Source organism: Xenopus tropicalis, chromosome 6 (genome assembly GCF_000004195.4).
Source record: "Xenopus tropicalis strain Nigerian chromosome 6, UCB_Xtro_10.0, whole genome shotgun sequence".
In the NCBI taxonomy this organism is placed as follows: domain Eukaryota; kingdom Metazoa; phylum Chordata; class Amphibia; order Anura; family Pipidae; genus Xenopus; species Xenopus tropicalis.
The window spans coordinates 111,979,730-111,995,336 of record NC_030682.2 but is presented as its reverse complement, the minus strand read 5'-3'; the positions used below and the strand labels follow the sequence as shown (position 1 = coordinate 111,995,336).

At 38.8% G+C, this 15,607-nt stretch overlaps 1 protein-coding gene across 3 annotated transcripts in view; it reads left to right on the top strand.

Annotated features, from left to right (window-relative positions):
- Positions 1-15,607, top strand: part of garem1 (GRB2 associated regulator of MAPK1 subtype 1) — an 85,845-nt gene that overhangs the window by 42,264 nt on the left and 27,974 nt on the right. The gene's annotated exons all lie outside the window — the stretch shown is intronic.

The window sequence follows — 15,607 nt, the reverse complement described above, 5'->3', positions numbered from 1 at the left end:
TTAGAAATAAGATATTTGCCTTTGAGCAGGTGACCAGTATATTATCACTGGTGATTGGCTATTATTTGTGATTAGGCCAGCAGCAATTTTTGCATGTTTTACATTTCCCTAAAACTGTACTGTGCACGCACTTCTCGGTACACATAAAAAAAATAATAAATAATAAAATAAAAAAAATGGTGTAATGCCATCTTACACTCACATGACCTGCACTGCCATTGGAAAAGGAATTCCGGCCACTATTTGCTTTCTGCAGAATCCTGCATTTGAGCAGAAAAATATTACAGTATGTGATTTTAGTTTTAAGAAAGGGTTTTGGGCAAGAACAGATTTTCCAAACTTGGGATAGTATTCCTTACAGTATACTGAGAAGCAGGGCCGGAACTAGGGGGAGGCAGAAGAGGCAGCTGCCTAGGTCGCAACGATTGGGGGGCGCCAGGCAGCCTCTCCTGCCTACCCCTAGTCCGCGCTCTTTAGTCATTGCCCCTGCCACTTTTCCTTACGCAGTGGGGGCAATGATCCATCGAATCGCAACGCGATTGAGGAAGGTGCAGGGTTGCCTAGGGCGCCCGGTCGGCTTGGCCCGCCCCTGCTGAGAAGGCCCATTTAGTCACTCTAGCTCTATGGGTGTATACCGAAGGGCAAGTTATGTTGGTGGGAGCATTTGCAACATTGCATGCAACTTTATAATAGCAGATTGTGAATGCAACAAACTAGCAGTTTTTCTTCTCTCTGAATTTCAGAACTAGCAAGCTTTCTTCGAAGAGCAAAGGAAATAATATGTTATTATATGCAGGTTCTGCTTAAGTAAATCATTGAGGTTGTAAATTGTTAATACATTGCAGGATAAGCAATGTAATAGTTTGTCTTTTCTTCATCTGACTTATTTGCCCAGTATTAAAAGACCAACAATATTTAAAGAGAATTGGGAGGTATACTTAAAGTGGTTGTTCACCTTTGTACAACAATGACAAATCTAACAGTTCACATTAATAGACCACACTTTGCCATAGTTAACTGATATTCACCTCAAAATCATCACTCTGCTGATCCTTCACTTCTGCACAGACCCAGTTGCTTTTTTACTTATATGATGTCACACATAGTACTGACAGCAGATTAATTCCTATTGGCTGCTCCTCCTGTCAGTCTGACACATGTAACAGAACAGTGTGTTAGATCTGTGATATGCAAAGTCTGTTTGCTTATGCCATTGCAAGGAAGTCATTAACCAATGACCTTTCAATGTATGCGACTAGAGTGCACTAGCAAAGGCAAAAAGTAAGGACAAAGCCTGAAGTTGATGATATAAGCCTATAGGAAGTTCTCAGTATGTTAGGTTCAAAATAGGCCACTTTCATACCTTCAGAAAACTGATTTGAGAGACAGAAGAAGGACATATATAAAAAGTAGCTTTTACATTGGCCTTTTTACTTTTTTATGTTGGTGGTTTAATAATAATAATAATAATAATTGGACATTAAAGGTGAACAACCCCTTTAAAGGAAAGTAATTTTGGCATTTTACTGCCAATAGATTAGCCACGTTAGTGCCACCTAGAATGCTATATTTATTCTGTAGAAAGCTTTACTGTACTTTAAAGGAAAGAGCCCTAGAAGCACCCTCCCTTTAAGATTCCTTCTGCCATTTTAGCTTGGTCTTCCAAGCTTCCTGCTACAGCTCTAGAGGCTTGTAGCTCAGATCACACATTTCTAAGAGAGAGGGGAGCGAGTTTTATGAATTCTTAAGGGAGGGGGAAGCAGGAGAGAGAAGAGAGCTACACAGACTCTCAGACTCTGGGAATGAAGGATTTTTATGAAAGAGGAAGTCAGATGCCAGAGAACATGTTTACAAAAAAGGAGACAAGAAATCCTGTGTCTCTTTTGAGAGAGGACTCAGTGCAGCTTTTCTATTTGTGCTTATAGCTGAATTTACATAGACCTTTCTGATAAAGCTTACTTAGTTTTTACCTTTCCTTCTCCTTTTAGAGCAATATATAATTAGCAGAGTCCCCAAAGGCATTTCAGGCCCCTTTCATACAAGGAACATTCAAGATGTTTTAGACCACACAGGCAATCTGCCCAAGCCACACTTAGTTACTCCTAGTAACCCCTCCTTACTGGTACACTTGCTGGCACTATTGAGAAAATTTGGGTCACCAGGAAAGTATTGTACCTGTTTGTCATGAGTTATCTCCTTATAATTACTGTTTTCTATCTCCATATAATTGCTGGTTCTTCCTAAACAGCACGGTGACCCATTTTTGGATCCCGACCCATAGTTTGAGAATCCCGGAGTTATATGGACAAACATTTTAATTACAAGGTTTTGAACTGGAAATGCTAGCCACTATCAGGGCAGCTTGGTAGATGTACACCTCAGTTCAGAAACCCCCACGCCATCTTGTATGCATCGGCTACAATACTAGCAACTTTTAGCCATCCTCTACTGCTGTTCTTCTGGGACTTAAGCATTGTTGATTAATTTGTAGGAAGTGCTGTTGCAGAGTTTTTCCTTTTCTCTATGTTAATACCCCATTGGACTGGTTTGAGTGAATTCTAGACATATGTAACCCCTACAAAATTCACCTTTTTTTAAAATGCAACCCCCTTCTGCCCAAGAGTTCCACTGACATTGGCCAGCATTATGTTTACCGTATATACTCGAGTATAAGCCGATCCGAATATAAGCTGAGGTACCTAATTTTACCTAAGAAAACTGGAAAAACGTATTGACTCGAGTATAAGCCTAGGGTGTTTTTTTTTTTAACTGTCAGGCAAGTTTTGTAAGGCTAAGGAAGCTGCTATACTAAGGGGCACATTTACTAATCCACGAATCCGAATCACGAATGGGAAAAAATCGTATTGGAAACGAAAGTTTCGGAAGATCGCAAATATCACGAAAATGCTTACGAAAAAATCGTATTAGTTCCGATAATATTGTATTGGTGATCCGAAAGTCACGAAATTTTCGTGCCGAACAATTGTAAACAGCGGTAAAACCTTTCCGATTTTTTCGTGCAAACGTACGAAAAAGTCGTGTGGTGTACGAAAAAGCCGTGCGGACGCCCGAAAAAATCGGCGAAAATATGCTCGGAGCTTTCGCATGAACACTCGAGGGTTCATGCTTTTGTAAATGTGCCCCTAAGTATCAAGTACTTGCCATCCTGCTGTGTGCGCTCCCATGCACTGCCAATCGGTTGTAGGGTGCAGTGGATTATGTTTCACCAACCAAAGTTTGAGCACAAAAACATAAAAAGCTGAGTTCTATTTAACTGCCAACCAAATGAAGCAGCAAAATCTGCAGTGGGAAGCAGGCATCACCATGTAGGGGCTATATAACAACATATAATATGGCTATAACAGTTAACTTATACATATGCATTACTGCTAAATCACTTCTTGGGTAAAACAGTAATGGATATGAGGCATTCTCTCAGATATCTGTAAACTGTGAGTCTCCCACTGTCTCTAAAATTAGTAGTTCAGCTCCTTAACCACAACGGTAAACTAGATTATATTAGAGAAATCCATGCCTTATATACGCGCGAGTGCGCCCGCCGGCGGGACCCGGCCGGTCCCGCCCAGTCCCGGAGGGGTGGTGCTGCTGCCATCTTATTTCCTTGCCAGTGCGCCGGCCGGCTCAGGACCCGTCCGTCCAGGTGGAGGGGGGGAGCTGCTGCTGCCGTATATACCAGCGAGTGCGCCCGTCAGTATCTCTCTTAGCCTCGGGCATATTCTGCATGCATGTTGTTCCTGCTGCCGTATTTACTCGCGAATATATACGGCAGCAGAGGGGGGGGGAGCTGCTGCTGCTGTATATACCCACGAGTGCGCCCGCTGGCGGGACACGTCCGTTCACGGGGGCTGGTGCTGCCGTATGTACTCGAGTATAAGCCGAGGCTGTCTTTTTCAGCACATTTTGGGGGCTGAAAAACTCGGCTTATACTCCAGTATATACGGTAATATGACCAATTATTTTTGTAGTGTGGGAGTTCCTAGTATCCTGAACTAGTTGTTGGCTGGAAGTGGTAGTTTTCTGAGCAAGCTGTTAGCTGGCAGTTGTGCTACGCAACACCGCGGAAGCTGAAAGCGCAACACCCAGCTATTATCAGCTTTGCTAGAAGAAGAAGAAACAGAAAGGTGCATGTAACGACCTGAATTTAGGTGAAATGAGTCACACAATTGAAGGGACCTTAATTAACCATTAATTTTAGAAACGGCAGCTAATTGCTGGGTTGCCTGACAACCTTGAGCCAAAAACAAGCCTGGGAAATCTTTAATTCTCCTGTTATTCCTTTATGTAATCTTGGTTTAGAAAGAACTTAAATTAAAGTAATGCTGCAAATTGCTGAGCTTTGTAGTTCCAATAGATTTTTTTAAACTCAAAAAGTCATGGGACTCGTATTTTCATTTTGGCTTGACTTCAACATATGGCTGAGCTGCCTCTTGTGCTCTAACTCATGCTGGATCATACATTGCAGTGAGTTCCAGTGATAGCTGCAGAACTTTATTAGTGAATATTTGAGAATGTGTCTGATACTGATGTGACTCATTTCTTTGTGGCAAAAGCAGGATAATTTACCATTTATCTAAAAAATATAAATTACATTTCCTTTCCATTTAGAGCAGTGCCAGCTGATGATACCTAATTGTTTTTGACTCCCTTTGTGAATTGTCTTTGCCCCTAGCTGCAGTTAATTTTAAATGATCACCTTAAACCCGGTGTCTGTTGAGTCTGCAGTGGGCCAGGTTTTATAACAGCCCTCACATATGGAGTTGATGGCAGGATTCCCAAGAAGATTGTACTACCTTTGGCCCCCTAGTAAAGGTGGCAGATTTAAGCTGCTAATTCAAGTCCTTTAGACCGATTGTATGGGGCCTCCCTGATCAATATCTGGCAGCAAATTGGGCAAATCTTAATGTGTTTGGTCACAATGAATGTGGGTCTGTTATCCAGAAATGCATTATGCAGAAAATTCCGAATAACAGGAAGGCCATTTCCCATAGACTTCATTATAATCAAATTATTAAAATTTCAAAATCATTTGTCCTATTTCTCTTTAATAATAAATTATTATTACTTGATCCCAACTAAGATATAATTAATCCTTATTGGAGGCAAAACAATCCTATTAGGTTTATTTAATATCCATATTATAGTTTAGTAGATCACCATTAATGCATGGTAATATGAATTACGGAAAGATCCCTTCTCCGGAAAACCTCAGGTCCCAAGCATTTTGGATAGTAGATCCCACACATGTATTTTGAACTTAAAGGAGAAGGAAAGGTAAAAAAAATAAGTAAGTTTTACCAGTCCTCTATCAAAAGAAACACAGGATTTCTTGTCTCCTTTTTTGTAAATATGTTCTTAGGGTATCTGACTTCCTCTTTTAGAAAAATCCATCATTCCAGGGGCCAGAGTCTGCGCAGTTCTCTCCCTTCTGCTGCTTCCCCCTCCCATAAGAATTCATAAAACTCCCTCCCCCCACCCTTAGGAATGTGTGCTCTGAGCTATGAGGGCTATACTGCAAGCAGGAAGATATGAACACCAAGCTAAAATGGCAGCTGCAATCAGAGAAAGCTTCTAGGGCTCTTTACTCAGGTATGATAAAGTTTTCTGCAGAATAAATATAGCGTTCTACCTTGCACTAATGTGGCGAGCTATTGGCAGTAAAATGCCAAAATGACTTTCCTTCTCCTTTAAGAGCTTTGTACATTTTTACAAATATCCATTTTTGTTGCTTGAACTTATATCCACCCCTTACCCATGTTTTAGCAGGACTGACATGCAAAATATATGTTTCTTACAGAAATGCTGACACTTGTTTGTTTTTGACACTACAACTGTCTTTTTGTTTATTTTCCTGTTTTTTGCAAGTGTTTGTCAGAAATGAATGATTAACACCTACAACTGTAATAGACTCAAACAGAGCAATCGTTGTTCTCCATTTCCTATGCCAATTGTTCATTGTAGAATCCCGCAGTAAGTCTTCTGTTCCTACGCTTGCGCTCTGCTCAGCACGATTTTTTCTGAAAATTCTTATTTCTCTCATATTTCTTGTGCTGGTGATGAAACCACGCAGTACATTTTACTTTGCATTAATGAGCATTATATATGCCAAAGAAATAATGCCACCTAAAAAAATAGGAATTGATGTATTGACTGTTCTATTATGGAGTATCCTCTGATGGTAAGTAACTTTCTCATGGTTGCTTCTCTTATGGGCTCAGATCCTCCATTGTTCTCTATTCTGTAATCTGCTACTGTTCCTTTGAACTATTTTCTGTAGCTATTTATGGATAGGGACATAAGTAAGCAGACATAATCATAGGCCAGAAAACCATAAGCATTAGTTTGGAAACCTTTCAAATAAGTGATTTTTAATGTTTTTCTTTTTCAATTTAAATATTTTATAGTTAAAATATATCTGAGTGATTTCAGAAGTTTAACTGCCATTATGCCTTAAAGGGGAAGGAAAGGCAAAGTCACTTGGGGGTGCCAAAATGTTAAGCACCCCCAAGTGACTTTAACTGCTTACCTTGTACCCCGGGCTGGTGCCCCTGTTAGGAGAAAATAGCACCAGCCCGGGGCACCTGGAGCGCAGCGCTTCCTCCTTCCGCTTTCCACTTCCTAAACTGCCGGTGGCCGGGCATGCACAGTAGAGCGAAAAAGCCGACTTAAATGTTTAAGTTCGGCTTTTCACTCTACTGCGCATGCGCGCGCAGCGAAGCCAGAAGGAGGAAGCGCCGGCAGCTACCCCGGGCTGGTGCTGTTTTCTCCTGACAGGGGCACCAGCCCGGGGTAAAAGGTAGGCGGTTAAAGTCACTTGGGGGTGCCTAACATTTTGGCACCCCCAAGTGACTTTACCTTTCTTTTTCCTTTAAGTTTATTTGGGACAACAGTAGCCAATGGGATACAATAATATGTTATATAAGAGGACCGGAAAGGCAATTGCCATAGGGAATTTTTGTGCTACCCCTATGGACTATGAAAAATCATCAATCATTCAAAACATTTTAATATGTATCTCTTATTATATCTGAAATCCTTGCTAAACAAGCTTTAAATATTTATCAAAAAAGCAACAGCTATAAATAAAGCATAATTCTGAGAATATCCAAGTGTGTACTGCATGTTCTTAGCCATCTGTTTAGCATGAGTGAGGTTTATGCTGTGCCAGTCCAAAGATTTTTGGAAGCTGTACACAAATGTGATTTGTTTAAAGGGATCACTTTTATTTTATAATTTCTGCTGTGCTACAGTGGAAATATATTTTCAGTCTACCTATTAGTGCCCTTGTAATCACTCTAGGGTAGGACAGAAAGATAAGAATAAAGTAAGGCAGTTACCCATGGAGTGGTTCAGTCTCTGCTATCTCGGGCAACTAACCATTCCGAAATGGCCTTCCACCGGCAACAATAAGCCCTGCCCTTCACTTCGTTTTCAGAAGGGCTTTTATTGTTGCCAGTGGAAAGCCATTCAGTGGGTCCTTAACCTTAAACAGCATATGTTAAACCAAAAATCTGCACCGTGAGATTAAATTCATAATTACTCTCGAGTGAGCCATTGAAAGTGCACCTAAGATTGACATGTTCAGTTGACATGTTGTGAATGTATATTGAATATACTTTCTAGTTATATCTATCATATTTAGTCAAGCATATGAAAAGCACTCAACTTGGGGAGGATATAGAGCATTACAGCTCCAGAGAATGAACAAAATGGGCACTGCTATGCACACACATGATACAAAATAAATATATATATATATATGGCAGTAATTTATACTTTCCACCAAAAAGAATTTTCTCTTTGTGCCAGTTTGTTAATTGAAACAATACAACTGCATTTACATTACAGGTATAGGATCAATTATGCAGAAACGTGTTATCTAGAAAGCTCCAAATTATGGGAAGGCCATATACCAGGAAGTGCATTTAAAGCAAATAATTCTAATTTTTAACGTTTACATGATTTTTTTAGTAGACTAAAAATATAGACTAAAAAATTGTGGAAAGATCCCTTATCTGGAAAATCCCAGGTCCCAAGCATTCCATATAATCCATATAATAGATCCTATATCTATAATAGAAATAATAATGAGAGTTTTTTGTTGAAATCCTTAGAGGGTTTGCTATACCAGCTTTAGAAGCCAATGAAGCCAGTTAGTTTTTATTTGTTGTACTAAACAGTGCAGATGAATTAAATTTTTGAAAATGATTTTTAAAAATTATTTCCTTTTTCCCTGTAATAATAAAACAACACCTTGTGCTTGATTCCAACTAAGATATAATTAATTATTGGAGGCAAAACAATCCTATTGGGTTTATTCAATATTTAAATTATATTTAGCAGACTTAAGTTATGGAGATCCAAATAACAGAAAGATCCCTTATCCGGAAAACCCCAGGTCCCGAGCATTCTGGATAATAGGTCCCATACCTCTACTTTTAATTCCGAAACTCTTTTTTCAAGCAGCTGTGGGAGCCTCCTGCAACTTATACCCTCTATATAATAGTTCTTAGGAAGGACCTTGTTTATAGAGAGCTTATAATGGCTATTTAAACAAACTCATCTGATTACAGGACAGAGAGGGCTAAGACTAATGCCACACTGGGCTGTTTGCAGGCATTTTCTCTTCTGTATCTGCACCTAGAGCCACTGCTTAGGGTAGAAAATGATATTTCATTGTGAAATTCAAAGAGAGCCATACCTATTTATTTATAAATAAATGTTATAAAACTACTAAGTAGAACATATGACTGTTGGGGGAAAATATTAGCTCATCTGTAAAACCTAAAGCAGAAAATTTGTCTCCTGGTCACCATCTGGCTAATGCTTCTCGCTTGCCGTTTCACAAGTAGTGCAGACCTTTCCTTTCAGAGAGACTTGAAGTATGCTTTTTGTGTGCGCTAAAAGCCTCAAAACAGAGCAGATGAAAACTCGCCTGTAGCACCAAAAAGCTTTTCTTTAACTGGAGATAGCAGTTTAATTGGTACAGTGCATTCAAAATTGGAGAGACTGCAGATGAGTCAGAAATATCTGTATAGTTTCCCTCTGCTTCAAAATATTGTAGTTTTATTTTCCATAAAATTAACCGTACGGATGCTAAAGGAAAACAGCAAGCCCCAAAAGCCCCCGTGCATATCCTCTCTGAATATTTTATGAGTCTGTGTCTGTGCAGACACTCAGAGCTGGTTATGTGCGTATCTCCTTTAGGCAAGAGAAAGCTCTGCTCTCCATTAGGCATATCCCTAGAAAACTGTTTTCAGCTGTTGCCTAAACTCTTCCTGAGTTCTTTTACAGGCTTGCTTTTGAAATGAATGAGTGGCAGTCCTCTGTGGCCTCTAAATTCTCTCCACCCACAAAAAAATTCTCATGTTTTCAGAATCTTGGCTGCCACATGCCAGCTGTATTTCCTAATGTGCAGTCTCAAAGTCTGCAAAATAACTTACGCCTTATTTCATTGCTCCTGTGCATCTGTAATCCTTTGCCCAGAAGCCCCAACTGCATCACTTAATCGACTTCGCAAAACATCCTTTAGCTCTTTAAGATCCCAAGATTTAGATTTGTTTGAATCTGGGAACCTTAGCTTAATTCATTAGTGCTGCTTTTTTTAAATCAGCTCGCATTTTCTAAATTGTAGCTTGCTTATATGGATTGGATTATTTTCCTATAAAAACAAAAACATGAAGTGCTAAAAAACAACTTCAGGTACTGTAACCTTTCCAGTGTCAGTCCCACATACCGTACATACTTATTATTTATGTATACACATACACACACTTGTTTGCCATACGTAATGGCAGTAAAATATACTGTTATGGGATTTGTTATCCAGAAAGCTCCAAATTACAGGAAGGCCATCTCGCATAGACTTCATTTTAATCAGATAATTAACATTATTAAAAGTTATTTCTCTCTAGAGATGCGCCGAATCCAGGATTTGGTTTGGTATTCAGCCATGATTCAGCCTTTTTTGGCAGGGTTCGGTTTAGGCCAAATCCATGGTCCTGGCTGAACCGGATCTGAATCCTAATTAATTAGGGGGGAAAAATTTCGGATTCGGTTTGGTATTTGGCCAAATCCATCGGGTGGGGGATAATAAAACAGTAGCTTGTACTTCATCCCAACTAAGATATAATTAATCCTTATTGGAAGCAAAGTAATCATACTGGGTCAATCAGTGTTTAAATAAAATTGTATTAGGGCAGTCGCACATGGGGAAAGTAGTCGCCCGCGATAAATCTTTACTATCGCAGGGAAGGAAACTTCGGGCGACTCTCCATTCCACCGCCAATTTACATTTTGGCAGTGGGATGGCATGTCGGAGAGATTATTTGCCCACAATAGTGAAGATTTATCGCTGGCGACTAATCTCCCCTTGTGCCACTGCCCTTATACTTAAGGTTTAATGATCCAAATTATAGAAAGATCTCTTTTGCAGAAATCCCCATGTCCCAAGCATTTTGGAAAACCAGTCCCATGCCTGTACTTTTCAAAAAATGAGTTTTCTCCTAATGCTAGTTTGTGAATTGAAACAAAGCAACTGCATTTACATTACAAATGTGGGATCTCTCATCCAAAAGCCTTTATCCAGAAAGTTCAAAATTATGGGAAGACCATCTCCCATAGACTCTGTTACTAGAAAATATAGTTATTTTGTCTGTAATTATAAAACAGTATTTTGGTGCATAAATCAGTTTTCATGGCAAAACAGTCCTTTTGGGTTTATTAAATGTTTGAATGATTTTAAGTTGACTTTCAAGTAAGGAAGATAGATATTATGGAATGATCCCTTATCCAGAGAAATGCACATTCGAAGCATTCTGGGTAATAGATCCTATACCTGTATAACACAGTGTTAAACATGCCCATGTTTGTGGCCCTAATACTGGTCTCTGCATATTTTGAACTATGGTTACCTGAGCATTGCCATATTACTTACAAGAGAATTGTTGTCTTTGTGTGAGCTGAATAATCCCCTTGCAATAAACATTTAACAGTTAGAGAATTATTATTTTTTTTTTTTTTTTTTTTTTATAGTTTTCATAAAAAGAATTCTTGAATTTTGAAAAAGTTTTGTTCTTGCATTGGAAAGTCTAATTAAAGTCATCTTCTTTTCTCACACAACATAGCAGTTTTGTTTTGTAGGCGACTCTTGCTGCTTCCCACTAATGGCAAATGGAAGTGACCTATGGTGCAGAGTGGGTGTTCTAACAGCTGCTACCTTTAATTTTTGTAGAGCTTTTTGCAGAGGCAAGTCATGACAATAACATTGGTATAACTGGTTCCAAACAACACCTATCGTACTGTACAATTAATTACAGTGTGTCAGGTTTTAACACTGCAGCGTATGTCTTTGTTTATTCAGATCAGCAATACATGTGTACTTGCCTTTGCCATAGACTTTAGGCCTCCGGGTTATTCCTGGGGTTTTGTAGTCGTGATTCATATTGGGGAAATACGAATTAACAGATCTTTAAATGTAGCATAAATCATGTTTAAGATTCTGCCCATGATAGCAAAAAATCTATGTGGTAATTTCAATTTTGGGAGTCCTTTGGGACGCAGAAATAATTATCTGATCACACATGGTTTTTCAGATATTACCATACAAAAGGGAATTTGTTTTTGGTTGTGTGATGTCTGATTTCCTCACTGTTCTGTCCATAAAGCTTCACCGCACACACCAACTTACTTAATACACATGAAGCCATTCACTGATCCACTTCCTTTTTGAGCTTTATTTCTGTGGCCTTGACCATGTTCCATTTTAAACAGGCGGAGGTGCAAGTGTAGGATGTTGGAATCAAATGTTCCATTTGAATAAGAGCAGTTGTATAAACAGACATTCCTCTGGAATTCACTATTGATAGAGTTAACAGAACTTTGGTTGTGCGTCCACGAGGGATTGAAGAATGAAATTCTTTGCTGTAACAGCTTTGCATATATAAATACATATCCATTTAACATCTTAAGTATATAAAAATATGAATTACTCACACCCCTCTATTGATTAATGTCTTAAATGTAGCTATTCAGTGATATAAGCTTGCATTTACCGAACAGTTAAAAGAGGTTTCATATAAAAGAGGAGAATGTAGTCACTGCCTGAGAATGAACTGGTGAAGAAGCCTTCAGTATGCTATCTTAGTTAAAGGAGAAGTAAACCTAATTTTTTGAGAGTTCCCCTGCACAAACCACTGTACCCTCACCCACCCACTCACCAACAGCATCACCAGATTTTCTAAAGGGACTGACACTCCCCCATACCTGTGCCTGAAATACAGAATTACACAGCATGGTTTTACATTTTATCCCCTTCAGTAGTCCTAATTAATCTAAGAACAGGCTAATACAAGACTAATACATCTTTTACATGGCTGACCATTTTTTCTACAGAGTTGCTAAAGCATGACAATTTACTAGCCAATTTACTAGACACCTGCAGTGTTGTCAGGTATTATTAGACTGAATAGGTTCCTTGGTGAATTTATCACTAAACAAAAATATACATGAATTAATGGGTGGTAGGGCTACGTGGTGTGCAAATCATAGCCTAAGCTTTGGATGACATCAGAGAACGTTTAAAATAGAAATTTAGGTAGGCGGAATATTTGATCTGTCTGGATGCTGTTAAAGGCTATCTAATGTAAAAATGATGCTTGATCTCAATGTTATTAATAGGAAAGAAAGGTAAATATATAGGAAGGGAAGTAGGTTTTTTTTTTTTTTTACAAAAAAGGTGGCAACCCTAGACATGCCTCCTTTTGGGGATAGAATCAATAGTCTGGAAATCTTGATTTGATTTTTTTTTGCCGGAGGTTTAAATAGCATTTCTGTAACAGCTAAAAATCCCCCACCCTCATACAGCACATCGCAGCCGAACACCTGGAATTCAGGTTGGAAATGAGATCTTAAAGTTATTGTTTTGTTCTTTGCCTCCGTAACCTTTTTGGCAGGTCTCAGAGGTGAGTAGGTGTTCCTGTGTGGGTGTTTGGAGCTGTTCTGCAAGAGATCAGTTGTCAAAAGGCAATGATATCCAGCGGTGTAATGATTCTGTAATAAGTCCTGCTCCAGTACTATGTGCCATTATGGCATCTATGTTTAGTACAGTTTAATTGAAGGTTAGACATCAAAGAAAGAAAGAAAGAAAGCTATTAAGCTAGATAATTTCTTTCTTAAAAACCCAATGCTGAATTTCCCCCCAAAAAATACCATTAAGTGATACTGAGGGAGAAAGCATTATGTGGTGTCTAGACTCTTACTAAAATGCTTTTTTGTGGTAGAGGTACATGGAATTAGTTACAATAATTGTCTAGATAGGGTCATATGCACAGTTAGGGTTTGGTCCAGTATGTAATTACAGATTTTGAAAATTATGTCAGTGAACAAGGACTCCCTCTTGTTAAGAAGATACATTTTAAAGCCAAACACATTCTACCAACTGGCCAATAGAATGCTGCGGATTTCAATGCAGAGGGGTGTTAACCAAAACAGTCAAACAGCCTTCTCTATTGAAAGTGCTTTCTATTCTTTGAAATGAGGAAATCTTTCCATTCAGCAGGTATCTGTAAAGAATGCAGAAGTGATAAAAAAAAGTGATCAAAAACAACCATATGCTGCGACTGAGTCTACAGCTGAGACTAGATAATGTTTTGTGGGTATGGAGGTTTCCACATACAAATAAGCAAAAACCTTTGATGAAATATGTTGTAAAAATGTACAGGTAAGGATAGTGACACACTGGGCTGACTCTCAGCCCCTATGTTTGCATCAGCTTTTCTTTGTCATTGTGTTGCTTTTACTTGCAGATGCGTTAGGGGATAAGAGTGAAGTGCCCAAGTTGCTGGCAGGATGCAGGCCTGGGACAGGGGCCCTCCAGGGTTTTTTCCTGGTGTCCCGCTGGCCCAGTCCGACTTCGCTAAACAACAACTTTTTATTTGGTATAATCATCACAGTTGTGCAAGTTGCCTTTTTTTCTTGTCTTGCATTTATTCTTCCATCACTTTAGACTGGGAATAGGCAATGTTGTCTCTCTGTTTAAAAACAGTGTGTTCTGATCAGAATACAATAGAAGACCTGGAGACCCATCTGCAATAGTTATTATTCATCAGGCTGTGTAAAGCAATACCCGTGTGTCTGTACATTGTGCACTTGAATTAAAAGCAGTTTCTTGCTGTATAGGATACAACCAGTCTTTGCATATATTCTTATACATAGGTCATACAAATTGTTCCGGAAGCAGTTCATTAGGTGGTTGTTTCTGCCATGCTTTTTAAATTTCTGCTTTTTACATTTCGGCCCATCTGTGTAATGGTCCATACCCTTTTTTGGAATAGTCTGAGCAGGAATTTTCATCACATCGGAGGAATATGTGCATTCCTTAGAGAGAGCGTTTCCTGCATATGCTCACGGGCGAACAGTTGTGAGATTTCACTCACGGGCCAGCTGCTTAATGACAATATGACTTCCTCCCACTCAGACCCTTCCACAGTAACACATCAGAACAGATGCTGTCAGACATTACCATGTCAGAGCTCTGGCAAGCCATCCAGCAACTTGTCTCTTTTTCCTCCTCCTCTTCATGCATTCCCATCACTTATTATAGGGCTGACATCAGGGAGGCTTTCCAACTTGGGATTTTAAAGTTACAGGAACAGTTTAAAATATTAAATTTCAGTTGTTATCTTTTTCCCACTATACACTGCAGAGAAAGGAGAACTGAAGCCCAGGTTTAATTGTAATAAACTTTTGTTGTGATAACAGAGGAAGAAAGAATTAACATGTGTCCTCACAAGCTGCTGGAGGAAAAAATCATTCCATTGCTCCATTTATACATGTAACAAAAACTTCACAGAATAAACACATTTACAGTGCTGAAAAATAATTAGGTCAATAGGGAGGCGTTTTTTTGGTCCGGAATAGCATATACATTGCCCTATATTCTAAGAGAGGCTCCTTTCCACTATGCTACAACTGCTCTTTATTGGACATTTATCATTTTTAATATTATTAACATTTATTTATGTAATGCCAACATATTCTGCATCATTGTACAATAAACGGGTGTATGCATTAAACATACACAAAAACAAAACTTGTATCATTATTTTAATTATTAATAACACTAATTTATAAACTGCTAACATATTCTGTAGTATTGTACAATAAAATGATGTATGCAATACACATACAAGAGGTAAAGAGGGTCCTACCCATAAGAGCTTACAATCATATGTTGGCAATTTCTTCCGGATCTCATTTCAGACCTGAAACAAGTTAGCTGACTGGGAGTGTAGAGAAAGAAATACATGGACCCATTTATTATTAATGTGTTGGTAGCCTCCTTAAACAGAAATAAAGAACAAGGCCTAATAATGAACAGACAGTGAAATAAAATGTGTTACCGGCTTACATTTTATAGTTAAAGACGAAAAGCACACATTTGATCAGGGCACAAATGTGTGCTTTTCGTCTTTAACTATAAATTACTATTTAAATACATTCATGTGCACCCATACAGCAAACCATAGTGCAGGTTATCCCCACTTCTTAGTTTATTCACAACTCATCTAATATATATACCTATAACTAT